Source organism: Heliangelus exortis, chromosome 5 (assembly GCF_036169615.1).
Source record: "Heliangelus exortis chromosome 5, bHelExo1.hap1, whole genome shotgun sequence".
Classification (NCBI taxonomy): Eukaryota; Metazoa; Chordata; class Aves; order Apodiformes; family Trochilidae; genus Heliangelus; species Heliangelus exortis.
Window position 1 is genome coordinate 26,502,081 of NC_092426.1, and position 17,719 is coordinate 26,519,799.

Sequence of the window (17,719 nt, forward strand, 5' to 3'; positions counted from 1 at the left end):
CTGTGATCATCCCTACCACACAGCAGGGTGAAGTGAGGGGCTTCTCAAGTTTATGAACTTGATTACTCCAAAAGTAGACATATTCCTTTAGTAATAAGTCAAATAAATAGACAAACTTACTGACTCAGGAAGAGTGTCCTACTAATGAGATCTTACTGCTTTAGTGGCATGAGCTTTCCATATCAAGGTGCTGTATGGTGCAAAGCTATCAAGTTCATTTCCTGTTATCTTGGGATTTCCAGACAGTGTATTTCATTATCGAATTGCCAGAACCAGACTTGTCCTGGAGTCTTGCAAAGAGATTGTATGATAATGGAAGGGGTACCAGCTTTACTACTACAGTAATTTTTACTATTAATACTTCATTTATTTTTATATCTGAAAACTTTATGCTCTTAGAACCATAAATAATTCTAAACTAATGTGTTGAGGAAGATTTTTCTCTTTCCAAAAGATTAGAAAATGTATAAATGGGGTTGAACAGCGATGGCCAGTGTTACAAATTTTTTTTGCTACTTTTAGGCTGTTGATCTCTCATCATCCATTAACCTCTGACCTGTCCTTTTTTTTTTTTTTTTTTCCTGACCTCTCATGAGGTCAGAAAATATCACTGGAACTGCTGATTCTTCTCCCTCATTCTTTAAAATGGATCTGTAAACTTCCCATTTTAAGTCACCATACTGGGCAGCAAGACTGTTCAAAACCCCCCTCCAAAGTGTTATAGTAGCTTTGTACCTACATTTCTCAGAATAAAGCAGATTAAGTTTTAGAACCATTAAATAGCTTTTAGAATCAGTTTTTGTAAGGTTTTAAAATTTGAAACAAAGAAAAGCTCTTTAAAAGCTTTTTATTTTTGTATTACTTTGATCAAAAATTTTTATGTGCTGTACAAGGCAATCAGTCCTAGTGGTTTCATACATCTGCATACATTTGCTTTGTGAAAGCAAATCTCTTTGAAAAAATTCTTAAGAATAAACTCATGATGGCAGGAAATTCAATGGAAATAACTGCTTCCATCAATGTCATTGGAAACAAAAGAAAAAAAAAAAAAGAAAATAAGGAATTTCCTTCTCTTCCAAATGGAAAAAAATAAATTCCATAAAACGGACTAAGATAATCTACTTATGATACAATAACTATTGAACAAGCTGTTGTAATCTCATCACAGAAAAATTTAAATTATGGGAACCAAACTGGCTTTTTCAGTCTTGTGCCAAGCATTTTTCTTACTTTGGGTGGCAGGAGAAACTTTAATTTCTTGTCCATGTAAATGCACTGAAAAAAATTTCCTGGGTCTCACTCCAGTGTTTGGATAGTTCTTCTAGTGACTTACGGTACTAGGTCAGTACCATACGTGACCTCTTAGATATTTTTAAAACCACAACCATTGTTGAAGAAAATGCATTATTTCCCAGAGTAAAGAAAATCATTTGCTCTACAAAATAATCTCTATGCTCCAGAAGTAAAAAAATACGAAATTGGGGCTCTCATTTAGTTTCACACACAGAAAATATCATTTACACCAGAATTTTAGGTCCATAACTGATGTTTTAAAGATGTAGTTTTACTGAAATTGGATTTATTAAGCAGATCATTATTCAGTATTATTATTTAATCTATTGTCCAGGGAGTCTTAATAAAGGATACAAAGTCATAATTGATTAAATGGAACTTCATGCCAGAAAGATATAACTATTGTTTGCAGAAAGTTACTCTGCAATATTATCTGTATTAATGGTTTGTTGTTTTGCAAAGTAGCCTGTTCTTTACATTTAATATATCAGATAATCAAATTCAGTAAAAATACTTTTGTTTCCCCCTCCTAAGTTCTTTGTTTTAAAATCATGGTACAGATCTTCAAAAAAGGCATTTTAGTGTGGGCTGATACTGAATACAGGACAGATTGATTCTTTCATGATATAGACAGGTATACTGATAATTTCTTTTAAGGAAAGATATAAAGGCTCTACAGAAACATTGATTTTAATTATATTATCTGTTTACTTAAGTTTTAATCCATCAATGATAAAGCATTAACATACAGACAAAACTAATGATGGAGAACACAGATGCAGGAAAGGCTTCATTAGTTAATTGACTGAGCACTTTCATAACATTTACTGAAAGATCCATCATTGTCCAAAGGTTCACAGAACATTTATGATTGCAAAACCCCTGTCTAAACAAAAGAGAGGACATCTACAAGTGAATTAAGAATACTCAGCATCAAATTCAACCAAGCTTTCAACACTATTTAAGCTTGTGAGCCCAATTATTTCAACCCTTTCACATCTATCTTTATATTATATTAAAATTTAATGTAAAGCTGGTCACGAGTGTAAATTGGAGAGGACTGGCTGAAGAGCAGCCCTGCAGAAAGGGATCTGGGGTGCTGGTCTGTAGCAGGCTCAATGTGAGCCATCTGTGTGCCCTGGCAGCCACCAGGGCAAACCCCATCCTGGGCTGCAAACAGAGAGAGAGCAGCCAGACAAACGGGGTGGTGATCCTGATGTGTGATCCTGGTACAGCCTCACTGGGAGTACTGTTCTGGGCCCCACAGTTTAAAAGGATGTGCAGGTCCTAGAATGCATTCAGTGGAAGACAATAAAACTGGTGAAAGAGCTGGGAGGAGCGGATGAAGATTATGGGTTTGCCTGTTTTGTAGAAAAGGAGACTAAGGGGCCAACTCATGACTCTCTACAGCTTCATGAGGAAGAAAGGTAGAAAGGGAGGTGACAGGATGCATGGGAATGCTTCAGAGCTGTGCCCAGAGAGGCTCAGGCTTGGCATGAGGAAGGATTTCTTTTACAGGAGTGTAGTCAAACACTGAAACAAGCTTCCTACAAAGGTGACCAATGACCCAAGCCTGTCAGTGTTTAAGAGGCAAGTGGACTATGTCCTTAATAAGTATCCTTTAACTTTTGGTCAGCGTGAAACCGTCAGGCAGCTGGACAAGATAATCACTCTAAGTTCCTTCCAACTGAACTATTCTATTAAATATCAACGAGAGAAAAGTTGGTAAGTTATCTTATTTCTGATATTTCAGAGAGCAGAAAGTCAACTGGTTTTGATCTCTGCAAGTCAATAACATCTTTTTAGATGAGAACTCTCCAAGAACTCCAAGACTATAGCTGGCATTTCAGAAAGTTAATTCCATATTTAGCGGATTTCTACATCACACCACTTCCTTCTTTTCCTCCAGAAAAGAGGCTTAGTTTATGGTTTCGTTTTGGTTCTCTGATAACCTCTGTAATGCAGAGAAAGACAATATCTTTCTGGGTGGCAATGATACACAAATTTATTTATTTATTATAATAGATGGCTCCATCAATTTATTTCATCAATGGCTGGTTTCAAAGGTTCCCCCAAATCATCAAGAACTATAGTGGAACTACTATTGCCCTCTTTGACATATAACTATGTATTAAGGATTCATTAATTGCACAGTTATTTCCAAGAAGGTAAGCATATAGGCCTAAAAGCTTTGTAATGGCATATGCAGCATTTCACTGCTAAGCCATTAGTCCACATCTGGTCTAGCTTAGCAGTGACCTAAAACCATTACCATATGAAGCCCCCTTCCTAAGTTATGCAAAACGAACCTACTTAGTTCAGTTTTTAAACTGAGGAAATATCCACATCACAAAAGACCCATTAAAACATCCTGCAGAGTCTCCAAGGATTTGAAAAACGAGCTTACTTAGCCAAAGTTAAATTTATTATTATGTTCTTAAATTGCTGCTGATTCATTTTCTGCCTGCTGCAACCATACTGGATAATGCCATTAGATATATTTTGTTGCATATTGTATTTTATATGTCGTAGACTTATTCCCAATATGACTTGAAATAGTGTATCATACCCTTCAGATGGCCACAGAGGAGTTTGCAATGTTCATAGGTTTTTGACAGGAGTTCAATAAGAGTAGGAGCCTGTGGAGTTTTTGGCAGCAGTTAACTTCTGGCCTGATTCTATGAGCTGTTTCCTCATTCTCCCTCAGCTTGTTACAGTCCTCAGCAAACCTATCCATTCTGGAGCAGCTCAATTTCTCCTCTCTTTTGCTTGAGTTAGCTCTTACCCAAGTCTTCCTTCCTGATCTGTGCTCCTTCTCTAGCACTTTCTCCTCACAACTGGGCTGTCCCCAGATGCCTCTTCGCCATCTCCTTGTGTGGCAGATGCCTGGATATTACCAGCACACCCTGGGCACGTTCTTATCATCCTCCCAAGTACCTTCCCTGTCTGCCCAAACATCCTAAAGGGTACTAGTGACCATCTAATTTAGCACTCCTCATGTATTTCTAGCACCAAGAATAATTTCTTTAAAAAAAATTTAAAAATCTAAACCATCAATAAGTGATGGAGAGAGTACCTGACAGGGCTGTTACAGATCATGTAGGTGCTCATATCACAAATCTTTAATATCTTCTCATATATTTGCTACATTCCTGGTATGTTCCTCTGCAGGTGTGCTCTCAGCCTCACACAGTATGTGCTTTGGGGTGGGGAGGAAAGACTCAGGATTTGTGTGCATCTGTGCATGACTTCACATGCAGAGTCTCTTTCTGGCAACATTAACAGTAAAAATAACCATAGGAATATAATAGTAATACCAAAACAGCTGTCTTTGACTTGTTTTTAGAATTTACAAAAACAAATGGCATTTACTGCACTTACTGTTCATTTTTCCAAAATTGGGTTGAACTACATTAGCAAATGGAGTCATAGCTCTTGAAACTAATGTTCTTACTGCCTGTGTGCTTTGTCACTGTTACCCCTGCTTTTTCATTAAATAGGACTTCATTTCTTGAAACCATCATAATTCCTGTAATTTCATATTTTTAAAGTTTACCATTATGCTGTAGCTCAAATAAATCACTGCTTGAACTTTGAGCCCTGTACTACAATAATATTTTATTCTGAAATTCAGTATTAGACATTTCTCACGTATCAAATAAGAGCAAAACACCACAACAAAACTATAAATTGCTATCAAGCAATCTAGCCCTCCCCACATAAAAATTTATGAATTTTTTCTCTTATTTTCAAGGCCATGTAAATGTGACTTGGCCTTTTAGAAAAAAAAAAACCACACCTCTAAAGCTCTTGATGTACTCCTAAAAATTTTTACTCATCCTTTTAAAGCTTGATGCTATATTTCAAAAACTGCAGCCAGGCTAAAAACCTTCAGATTTGATATTTTATCACTACTCTGAAAAGCAAAGAATTCATGTTGTATTCTTGGAAAATTAATCTGAAACCCACCTGCATAATATTACTTGTGCTCAGACCTTAATCAGCTTTCCAGCACACAAAAAATACTTTGGCTCCCCTCAGTACTCAAACAGCAACCTGAACTTCACAGATCATACCAATAACATTGCCATTATTTGGCTGGAAACTGAGGACCATTATTCCCAAACCTTTACAGTCACACAGCCCTTTTTCAAACCTTCAAATCTTAAACAAGAAACATCCATTTCATTTTATTTTGCAGCTTACAACAATTCTGTTTGGTTTTACTCAATTTACCACATGACACTTCCCTTGGGGAAATCACAGAGCCGGAAAAAAAAAACCAAAAAAACCCAACACCCACACAACATGGGAAGATACCGGGCCTGAAGCTTATTAATGACTCCTGTAAACCCTGAATAAGACCCATTGCTTTATGTTTCCATTAGAAGCAAAACATGAGAAAACAGTAGGAACAGAGTTGGGTCTGAACAAAGAACTAAACAACTCCTGAGGAAATGTTCAGTGGCGTGGCTGTTATAGCTGTTGCAGAGATATCACTGTCAAAGGGAGGGAGTGCTAAGGTAGCTTCAGGATTCACCTCTGTGCTGCATCCCCTGCTCCTCCCAGCACTGCTCTGCTCTCCAGGGAACTTTGGCAGCCTTCCTCTTAGTCACTGCAGCAGGAATTAACTCCTAGCGGAGCCTGGGAACCATTAACATGCCATTAAACCCCTTTAACTTTCCTCACTCATATAAAAATATAAAAAAAATTTAAAAATCACTCTCAGGTGATCACATTTTATTTGCAATTTTTACTTCAGTTTCCCCTGCTGTTTTTCAATATGTTTTGGACTTTTATATTGAAGTCAATGTCCCTGGTGAACATCTGTGATGAGCTTGCCAAACTGATGCTTAGATGTCAGTCTCCCTTCCTGCTCCCATAGTTCTACTCCTCTAATCTCTTTAAGATTAAATATTAAAGAACAACATTTTTCCTCCCCTTAAAAAAGGAAATTATTTGCATTGCATTACCTCCCAAAAAGTGCAATTCTAGGCCCTAGTATGATTAATAACAATAGGGAAGTATTATTGGACTTTTTTTCTACTTTTAGCACCATAGAGTTGCTGCTAGATTAATAAATTTTGTATGAAATGGCTGGTAATCTGACCTACATCTTTATCAATCTCCTAAAGGGTGGATGAGAAAAATTTTGTTACTGAAGTATTGCCTATTTTGTCACATTTGAACCTAACTTTGATCGGTCACACTTCACACTCTTCTGTGGGAAGACCTTTTAGGAAATTTGAACCATTTCTAGTATACACATTCTACATTCCATTTAATTATTCATTCTCTAGTCTTTGTTGAACACAACTGCATTTCCATTTTAGCAAATATGAACTCTTATATGAAGTTAGATTTAAAATATATGTAATAAAATTTGAAATTTTTATTTACCATTTGTCCAGTCATGGAACCACAGAAAATATATATTTGGCCTTTTAATTATCAAAACGTTTCTGTGTGTAGTTTATTTTGTAGCTGTAAAGATGTCTGATTTTGGCTTTTTAAAAAAGCTAAATTTTGCTTATGGCATAGCTAGCAGTTATGAACCATCAATAAAATGAAGGGGGCTTAAACAGAGTCATGTCACAGATTGTATTTTCTTCAATTTTGGTGCTTTGAAAGGCTAAAATAAAGTGCCTGGCCCAGGAGATAACCAGCCTAAGTATTAAATACATGTAACATTTTTTTTTTTTTCTTATAAAAGGATTTAATCTACCAAAATTATTCTTTTCTCAGCTCCCAGGAAGGAGAAGTGAAATGCCAGATTTCCTTCCACTAGGCTGTCAGGATATGTTATTTTACTGGTCACGGATCTTCACGTACCCAACACTAATCAGCCCAAGACAGGCTAATTAGAAACCCCCAGGCTATCTCCAATGGAAGAAAAAACTGCTAAAAACAAAAAATAAAAACAAAAACTACGAGCCCTTCCAAGCTGGCAGTTTACCTGGCTGCAAATACTATTTTCTTTCCAAACATATAATTTTCAGGTCAGATATAGAGGGGAGAAATATCATTTCAAAGACTGAAGGTTTGTTGTGGTTCTCTAATATTTCTGCCTCTCCTGAGGTTCTTTCATTCCAATAAAAGCACCAGAAAAATCAAGGAGTATTTCTCAGAACCTTATTTTTTCTTCATGCATGGGATTAGGTAATCACTGTCAAGAGTCAGAACTTACTAAGCATTAGTTAAAACCATGAGTTACTAGTCTGTTTATAAGAATAATACAAAAAAACCTCTAATACTCCATCAACAGTTAAGATCCAATAAGAACACAGAGACACCCACAATTTAATTTACAAGCCACTCAAGAGACTACAACAAAATATACTGTTGGAATTAAAATATGTCTAACATTAAATTTAAGTGCTGAATTTATCATACTAGCTTGTTCTAGTTACATATTACATAAAACCTTAGATTTTTAATTTTTTTAACAACTCAAAGGACAAATGAAGGAATCAAAGCTACATGCCAATATATAGAGGTCCAAGAAAGACTAAATGGAAGTAGATTCTAAGTTACATTGGGATTTAGAAGATAATACAAGTTAATTGTGGGGCTGCTTTTACTCCTGATCACTCATGTGATGCCTTTCTTGTCATGCTCCCCTACTCTGAGCTATTAGCACATGAATTGGAAATACACATCCTCAGCTCACTGGACACATGCAGCTATTCTGGTTTCTGTTAGTAAATATTTATTAGACTGGAAAGAACAATATTGCCAGAACCCAGAGATCTGCCCAGCTCAGAACAGATGTTAGTCCTGTATCTTACATCTCACTTTAATACATATCCATCAGTCATTAGCTGGTCTGGGTTGACTGTTCTCTGAAAAAAATCTGGGCAAAACCAAGTTTAATCAAAAATATGTTTTAATGACTCAGTAATGACTGACAAATAGCATTTTGTAGAATAATTCTTATCAAGCTCTAACTTTGGAAACAAGTTATTGAAGATCATGCCAAAGTATGGTGGGTCCCCCTTGTTTTTCAAAAAAAAAAAAAAAAAAAAAAAAAGAAAAAAGAATGATGTAATTTACAGCAGAATAGCATGCACAAATTGCAACAAGCTTTACAGACCAGGTGTTCCTGTCTCTCTGTCTATATGGAAAACACGTAGACTTAGACAGTAGAGTTACCTACCTGGCCTTTTCCAATTTAATTGTGGAATTCAGCTTTTCTTTGCAAATAAGCAGACTCAAAAGTTTGGCAAACACTACTTACAAATGTAATTTTTGTGTTGCCAAAACCACAGTTTTCCATAAAGCTGGTGAATCTTCTCCTGTGCAATCCTTTATTATCCCAGGACAAAAATCCCAGAAGCTATTTTCCTTCCTTTAGATTTTTACCTTTTTTTTTTTTTTTTTTATGCACCCACATCTATTATTCAGCAATGCTCCCTTTTCCAATTCCCCCTGGCTTCTCCTACTTTCTTCTTGCCTGTAACACGTGTGTGTGTGCACAATTAAACTGTGTCATCCAGCACTTCAGTATAGAGAGCCTTCCAGAGGGGATCAGTATCCTTATGTCCATTCCACAGGGGATTAGCAAGGTCATTTAGTGTCAGATCCAGAAGCAGTTGCCCAGTCTCCTTGATTCAAGTATCAGGGACCACTGCTCAAGGCTGCCTTTCTTGTAGCTTATCTCTTCTTTGACCAGCATTAAAATTTAAACTCAGGAAGTCCTAAAACTATTTTCAGTACATTTTCACAAGTGCAGGAGAGACAATACCTAAGATGTTCACCTCAAACTAATGTTAATTTAGTACTAGTGTCATGTATAACTCACCATTCCTGCCCTCAACATGCTGATAGAAATTCCTCCTTGTTGCCCAGCAAGAGGGAACAGCAATTTGAGGGAGTTTATCCCTCTTGACTAAAGTGAAGGGATCACACAGGCAGGACCAGCAAATGAAACTGAAGCTCAAATTGATTCAAAATGACATAATGAAGCTGAACAAAAAGCATAAAGAAGTTTGCTGCATAATTCACAGACAAAACATAATCAAGTTTCTGCATTTATATAAAGATTTACCTTAATAAGCTATTGCATTGCAGACAGGTGGGTTAAAATTGTTTTTTTCTAAAGCAACCTCCATTGTTGCTGATACACTGTCTTTTCCTACATCAGCACAGAGCATGTTTGTTCTCCACCTTCCACAGATACAAGAAAATTTAAAAATCCCCTGATTTACTTTCCGTGATATCTGTGCATAATGCCATCAAAAACTAAACCAGGGTGTAATTGCTAATGACTTAGTAAAAATACTAGGATGAAGTTTTGAGAAGGAACAAGACTAGATGGCCCATTAAGATATCTATAAAAGATACCCTGCATATATTAATAGCTGACCCTTAAAATGGCAACTCACATATCTGCTGTGTCACTGCCTTAGCAACACAGACTACACGTGCTGAAATCTGAGAGAGCAGCCTCCTCTAGCTGAAGCTTTGGAGCTTGGGTGGGTTTCTTTGTGGCAATGAAAATCTGATTTATTATTCTAACAAAACATGGGATGTTTTAGCAGACTAGCAGTGTAGCTTGAAGTGCAGGAAGGATCCATACTTGCTAGTATAGAACTGACTTGGCCAGCAAATTAGGCTCCTAACCCTGGAGAGTTGCTTCTAAATGTGAATTAATACACTTGAAAATTGTAAGCAACCTTGAGTAGTAACATGCAATTGCTTTGAAAGGTGTCCTTATTTGAAAACATTCTGAGTAGACCCTAGTTGTTCTGTCAATAGCACTTAGATCTGAAGTGTAGGTTTTCATGACAAAAACTAAGTGTTGAGAAAAGTCTTTCATTAGTTTTGTCGCTTCTAAGTAATATTTTGAGTTTCTCTGAGCCTTGTCTTCCTATGTTACCTGAAAAACAATCTTGCACAGCTCTCAGACTTGACAATATCTGGCTCCTTTCTTTTTTATTTGTATTCACTGTATGAGTTCTATCAGCCTCTGTCAAAAATACCTGTCAGAAATCTTACCATGTTTACTGAAAGGGCAAAAATGCAATACATATCACCTGCTCAACATATTTCTCACAGTGGGCTCAGTTACAAGCATCCAGGGTTGTACTTTGTAGTGCAAGCCAGGCACACATCCTTACTCTCCACTTTCCAGCCTAACAAGCCTAATGTTTCAGTAGACAAGTGTGTTGTTTTCTGAAACCTTTTATCTGTTTTGCAGAAGTATTTTTTATAGTGACTGCCTTGGCAGTGAATCTTCTGTCACAGCAATCTGTCAAAGGACAAGCAGTTATCAAGCCAGTGGAGGAAGCTCTGTTGTAAAACTTCTAATAAACATGCTAATTTATTTTAAAAGCTAAACATATGAAGGTCCAGCTTCTGACAACTAAGATATGGATTTGTAAAATTTGTTTCATTTTCAACAGTATGGTCAAGGTTTGTCTGCAAAAGGTTAGCAAAAAGAGCCTCCTATTTTGAAAAACTAGAATGCTCCCAAACTCATTGTGTGAGGTTACAGCCTAATTTAGTGTAGGTAACAATCTTTTTTTGCCTTAAACCTCTTGAAATTTCATAGGTTTCCAATGAGCTCAGTTTTATGCAATGTTGTCACCAAAAACAAACAAAACAAAAAACCCTCAGAAAACAAACACAAAAGCCGAAATAGAAAAGTACAAAGAAAGATAAAAGTTTGTACTCTTTTTGAAGTACTATATGAACAACAGGGGAAAAAACCAAACTTCTTCCAGGCCTGCCAAAGGTTTTCCAAGAATCCTGGGTATGTTACTTATCCCTTATCAGAGGTATTTGGGTAATGAGGAAGATAGCTTCTCATCTCAATTTAAACTGAAAATTAATGCAATCTAGTCAGGGAAGACTTCAGGATTTCTCAGGTATTTGTGAAGTCCTTAGCACTATAAAGGTATCTCTATCCTAGAGATACTCAAATTGCTTTGTTTTTTAAAAAGTCATAACCATGAGGTTCCACAAGTTTTCTTTTTGTAAACCACTTTTAGAGGTTGTTCAGAGAAAATACAACTTTTTTTCCCAAAGTATTTAAATAAGAAGGATAACTTGGAAGAAGAGAACAATAACAGGTGTAACATTCAGGAATAGCAAGCTGGAAGGAAAAAGAAACATACAGAGAAAGTCAATACATGAGAAAATAGAGCAGGAGCTGAAAACAAGAAATGCAAATCTAACGGTGTGCAAGGAGGCATTATGGAGGTTAGGTGGGATGCATTTTAAAACTGAAGTAGTGATTCAGCCACAAGCTTTTATTCAGAGAGAAACAACAGAGAAAAAAAGAAAAAAGAAACAAAAAAAACCTTTATGTTTAAATATCTCCTTTAACTACACACCAAGCTAGTAAAAAAATTTTTTGACAGCTCATGAAACTACTTCATATCTGGTTTCCTAATCCTGAAACTATGAAAACGTTCAACTTACAAGGCAATCAGTACAGAGCAGATTCTGAAAGGAAAGAAAAAAACCCAAAACATGTGCATAAGTAATAGATTTACAGTTAGGCTGAAAACAGAACTAGTTGTTGCAGTTGCACTTCTTCACCTAAAAGCTGGGCCTTCTTTTAGTACATTCTAATGTACCTTTAGTACATTCTAATAGTGACAAAGGCCATCTTTTTAGGTGTGCCAGCTCCCACAAGACTCTGTACCATGGGGGCCATTTCCTAGAGCTATTTCCTTACAGAAACCACCATCACCCAAAGTATCTTTGCCAATGAGAGTGAGCACATTTCAGCTACATACTTAGTGTACTTGGTGCCTACAAGGGTGAAACTGGACTTGGTGCATCTGCACTAGTTGAGGTCAGGCCGCCCTGTATCTGCACTCAGCCTCACAGAAGCCTGAATGCCACATGCAGGGTCCTGTGGTTCCCCTTGCACAGAACCTTTTTTACTGCCTCACCTTAAAAATCAGTTGGTGTCCCAGAGAGCTGACTGCTTGGCCTGGGTGCTCACAACAGCTGCAGAAGCCATTTAGCTGGCAAAGGTAAGGAAGTGCCATTACAATTCACAGTGCTCATCCTCCACCCTTAAATTTGAGACCAATACTCTCTATAGGACACAACTATCCTCCAGGTTGGAGGATACTTTTTTTAGAAGCAGTCTCCACTTCCAGGTGCCTTAGAAGACATTCATTCACCATTTGAGAGAGGGTCCCTTCTTGTCTGGCATCAGAACTGAATACTGGTCAAGAAGCAAGAGGCAACAGCATTTTGGCCAAAGCTGCCAGGGCCAGCCTGGATCTGACACGTGCTGTGAGAATAGAGCTCATGCAGAGTGGAGAACATATCTGGCTTTAAACATCTTGTCTGAAACAGCCAGACACTGTAAGCTGCACAGAGCTGAATTTTTGACCTTGGAGGGATGGAATGCTGAGTCAGCCTTGCCAGGATTCAAAGTACCTGAGAGTCTAGATATTATAAATCTATAGTTCAACCACAAAACAGAAAGGGAAGAGCTATCTGGACTGTGGTTTTTTAAATTCCCTATCCATTTTCCTCATGAAGCAGAGCTTTTCTGAAGGTATTTTAAAAATAAGAATTCTTTTGCCTTAGGAAAGCACATTTTGATACTCTTAAACAATGATCTTCATTATGATCCTTCTGATGTAATATATATACAAGCATGTGTGTGTGCATGTGTGTATATATGTAGCATGACTATTCATGCAGTTGATGTACTGTGAGCATACCAATCCAGTTAAAGGATTTATGTTGTGCATTGTAAAGTTTGACTTAATGGGTGCGAAGTGTGGTAATGTGCTTTTATTTAAAAATAAGTAAAAAATGTTAGCTATAAAACTAGATACAAGAAAAAATACTCATCAGCCTTGTACAAGAAAAAATGAACAAGCTATGTACCCACCCAGCAAACGTGGGCAAAATAGCTATAGCAAGAACTTGTTAAGGTTAGAAACATAGCTGAGGTCTTTCTTCCCCTTAAACCAGCTTCCAGAAGCTGAGAAGCCCAGGATGGCACCTGCCTCTTCAGTATAGTTCTGAATCGAGACAGTTGCAAGATGATCCCTAAAGTAATTTTTCATTTACTTATAATTAATTTTTGTCCCAGTAATACCAGTGTGATGTTTTATTCCAGAATATACAGGCACTTCACTATTTCTATTTATCATAGGCCATACTTACAATACAAAATATAAATACATAATTTCAAAAGATAAATAGTGCATCTTTTAATAAACATATATCTATTTTCTTTCAAATACAAATCTGGAATGTCAGACATTCTAGCTGACTGTACCACTCCTGATGCCATTAGCACTCCCCACACACATAAAAACCATCAAGCCCAGAATTCTGTCATATTTCTTTCATGATACAATAGTGATTTTAACAGAAGGGTGCAAGTAAAATGACAAGGCATGGGATTTAAAAATTATTTTTAACTCCATAATTCTTTAGAAGGAAGTATTTCACCAGCATTTTAGAAATGCCATCAGTTCTAACCAATGCCTGAGCACTTCTGATCAAGGCCACTCCTTTGACTTGACTTTCCAGAAATGAGTGTTTGGACACAGACCTATTCCAGAGCCACCACAGGGTGAGGAGGATGGAACACCCGCCCACCCCTGTTCTACCTACCAAAGATAAAGTCTGGAACACAGGATTTCCTCAGCTACTCTTTACAGAAGAAAAGAAGGCTTACTTTCATAGAGAACATGATCTCTATCTGATTGCTTCTCAGTAGCCTTTGCATTGCTGTGCCCTGACCAAAAAAAAAAATCCATGAACTGTTACAATTGTACCAAGTTCCATTGCTGGAGCTGGGTTTTGTCATGAACTCCCACAGCTGTTTTGGGAGGAATCAAACTTCTGTTTCTCTTTCTGTTCAGTACAAAACTACATAGGAACTAATTAACTGATGATATAATAAAATCTTTAGTAAAGCAAAAGATTAAGCAGTTACATCTTTTCAGTTCACTAGTATGAATCCATCTGCAAGTACACGTCAGGATGAAACTGCATATACAGAGGAACTCTATAGCCTCCAGATTAAGTGTCCAGATTCAGTTACTTTGGAGAGGAATACATGGGTTTACAAAAGCTGCTGCCTTCAGTAATGATGAGTAAAGCCAGCTGTGGAACAAAACCAAAAGCAACACACTTTCCCTGCTGTTGAACACTATATCACTCACAATTATGCCCATCATGAACTTGCCTCAACAACTTGCCTTACTTTTTTAGTAAGATCCTCTTCAACCCCCCCATATTCCTCTATATCTTTATATACAGAACCCTTGGGCCAATAGAAAAACGAGCAGGAAGCATTCCACAATTAAGACATTCAGCTGAAGTCAGAATTAGCTAAGATGTTCACAAAGAAATAAGCAGTGTCATCACAGTCCCATTCTAGTAGGTGTTTCCCAGGGAAAAAAATTGCTGTGAGAAGGGTGTGGAATAGAGAGTACTAGAGGCTTTTAAAAAGCTAATGTTTGAACATCAATATGATTTACATTCTCATCATTAGAAAAATTAAGGAAAACCTGCACCAGGGACTTCATAGCAAGTCATATCAACATAAGGATTGTCAGAAATTGTTGGTTTTTTTCCAGTGTTTCCCCTCATTTTTAGCTCTAGTTTGAGAAATAGGGATAACAAGTCACTTGCAAAATCTAACAAAATACCTTAATATTAGAAAAAGCACAATATTCTAACCAAGCATATCTTACAGTCATACCTTATTAACTATTCTTTCACAGTCCCTAAACTTGCAATTTCAGTGCATTGCTCATCATCTCTCTTTTCACTTCTAATTCCTACCCTAGCCAGACATCAGCTGTCCCACCCTCCCTTCTCTCCTGCTAACTCACACCTTCCAAGTTGTCCTAATTAGAATACAGCAAGTGCAGGAGGCCACTACTTCCACACTGTAAAATGCATCACAAATAAATAAAGGAACATCATTCTAATGTTCATTTACAGTCATGTGCTTTGTTTTGCAGGAGGGAAAAAAGAATTCAAATGTATCCAGACCATGATGTAAAAATTATATGAGGCAGTACAGGCTAATTAAGATATAGGAGCTCTATTCCAGCTTGTGCCAGACAAGACCATTGCACCCATCCCTATGGAGGGCAGCGAGATCTTGTTATATTTTCTATTCTATACTTCATCAAATATAAGGGACTAAAATCCAGAATTTAGACATTTTTACAGGATTATAGCAATTGCTATTTTTTCTTGCTGTACTTTTGAAATATAAACTAGACAGAGAACAGAACCAGAGACCACTCCCTAATTCCTGGTGGACATATTGATCAACTAAAATGACATGTGCCTGGTCTTTTCTTTCCTTCTATTAGCAAGCAGCTGAAAGACTGCATCTTTTAAATGTGAAAAATCAAACAATTAACATTATTTTACACCACACAGAAAAATTGGGTTGAAGTTAAGCAGAATTAGCTTGGCCTCCAGAAGCAGGAACTTAATACAAAATAAACAAACACTGTAAAGAACTGCTAAATACTATAAGCATTATTTTTAACCAGCTTGATAAATAAATTTTAAAAAGTGTATTTTCTTCCTATGATATAGGTGGAAGCCTTTATAATTATTCCTATTAATATTTTATTCATAGCAAACCCCTTCAGAATGCCTGAATCTTTGGCTACACCTTTTACTGCAGTTGCAGCATAATAAAAAAAAAAAAAAACCAAACAACCAACTTGTTTTCCTTCCAGTAAAAGGATAGATCTAAAATACTCTATATTGATTTTACTATTAAAAAAAAGATTGGAAGTCGAACAGTAGAAAAGCTAAAAGCTGCTGTACCTTCAAAATACCTGGTTATTGTTTGACAATTAGTTCAATGTTCTGTTTTTTAAGAATACCAACAAAATTAGGACAGTACTGAACCATGCTGAAAATCAATTCTGTTCCAGTTGCTTGTTCAGCAGCAATTTGCAAAGTATTTTCTGTACTGTCATGTTATGGGAGGCCAATGAAATTATATAGGTGCTATCCATGCTTTTGAAATAAAAATAGGTTAAAAGAAGACTTGCACATACTCAGAATGCTTAAATAAAAGGTCAGAGAAATGAAAAAGCTGTGTTTATGGCATTAAAAATGAAACAAGCTATTCTTTCGATTTAAGCAAATCAGATTGTAACAACTTTAATTGGATTGTGAAATTTAAACATATTCTCTTCAAATCTTCAGGGTATTATCACAAAAGCAAAAAGAAGTCAAAACATTTAGATTAAAGGCATTTTCTGTAGGCCTTTGTCTTAGCCTGTCTGCCTGAAAAATATTATTTAGGCATGCAGCATCTTTCTTCAGAATGATTTTCACAAGGCAAAACCCCCATGTTCTTATATTAGGAAAACCTCATAAACCAGGAAAAAATAATGGTGCAATTAAGAGCAGCACAACATTTTGTACTTACCATGTCCTGTTCAAATCATCCTCTTTTGATGTTTACGGCACATCTGTAAGATGCAATACTAGGAGGTGCCTTGTGTGACCTGCTGCATGATGCTGTGACATCAGTTCAGATGATGCAGCTCATTATGGGAAAGACTGCTGTTGCTATGGCAACCGAGATGTGACACGAATCCTTACTGCATTTCCAGGGGAGCCCGAGACAATACGGAAGCCCTTTAAAGAAACAGACAAAATGCAAACAGGCTTTTAAAGTACAGTGGCATAGATCTTAGTGCCCATATTTGAACACATGCCTTTTCTTAAGGAACATTTTAGACACATTATTCCTACATGGTAATACAGAATTGAGATGTATGAGCCACATATGATTTCTATATTTTAAACTTCATAGCATGTGTCCCAATTTAAGAATAAATTTTTAAAGTCAAATTTAAGTAAGGTTCCCGTACATGATAAACAAAAAAAAATCAGTTGTATAATTTTAACACTTTGGATGTAAAGACAGCAGTCACTGAATATTTTAAGAAATATATATTTTCACCCTGCCCCACCCTGTTCCTACATCCAATCTGTCCTTTACAAGAAAAATCTTGTTGCTAGGGAAAAACACTTGGTACTTCAAAATGAGCAGATTTCACACTGTTGACTGAATGACAATGAAGGGTGGTTTGTTGTTTGTGTGCTTGTTTTGTTTTTTTTTTCAAAGAGGGAAGGGGTGTTTATTCACAAGAGGGTAAGAAGTTTCTAGCCAAGAAAGTGAAAATCTCCTTATCATTTTTTAACCACAGGGCAACCTGCACTACCATCTGCATGCTGAGTAGCCCAGCTTTCCTCTGCCCATCAGGCAGGCAGATGAGTGAAGACTGAAAGCTGTGGGCAAGTTGTGAGCCTAGTGGGCCATGCTGCTCCTCACCTCCACCTCCCAGGTAGAGTGGGATGGTCAGCAAAGAAAAGACTCCCTGTAACCTACCTGAGGGGCTGGGATGGGAGGCAGAGCCTGTTGATATTATCTTTGGCACTGGGA

At 36.9% G+C, this 17,719-nt stretch overlaps 1 protein-coding gene across 1 annotated transcript in view; it reads right to left on the reverse strand.

The window, feature by feature from the left end:
• The window catches only part of AKAP6 (A-kinase anchoring protein 6), a 274,685-nt gene extending 257,814 nt beyond the window's left edge, over window positions 1-16,871 (reverse strand). Inside the window, exon 1 of the mRNA XM_071746158.1 lies at window positions 16,697-16,871. The gene's annotated coding sequence lies outside the window, so the exon portion shown is untranslated. The remainder of the gene's footprint in view (window positions 1-16,696) is intronic.
• Between the last annotated feature and the right edge of the window lie 848 nt (window positions 16,872-17,719).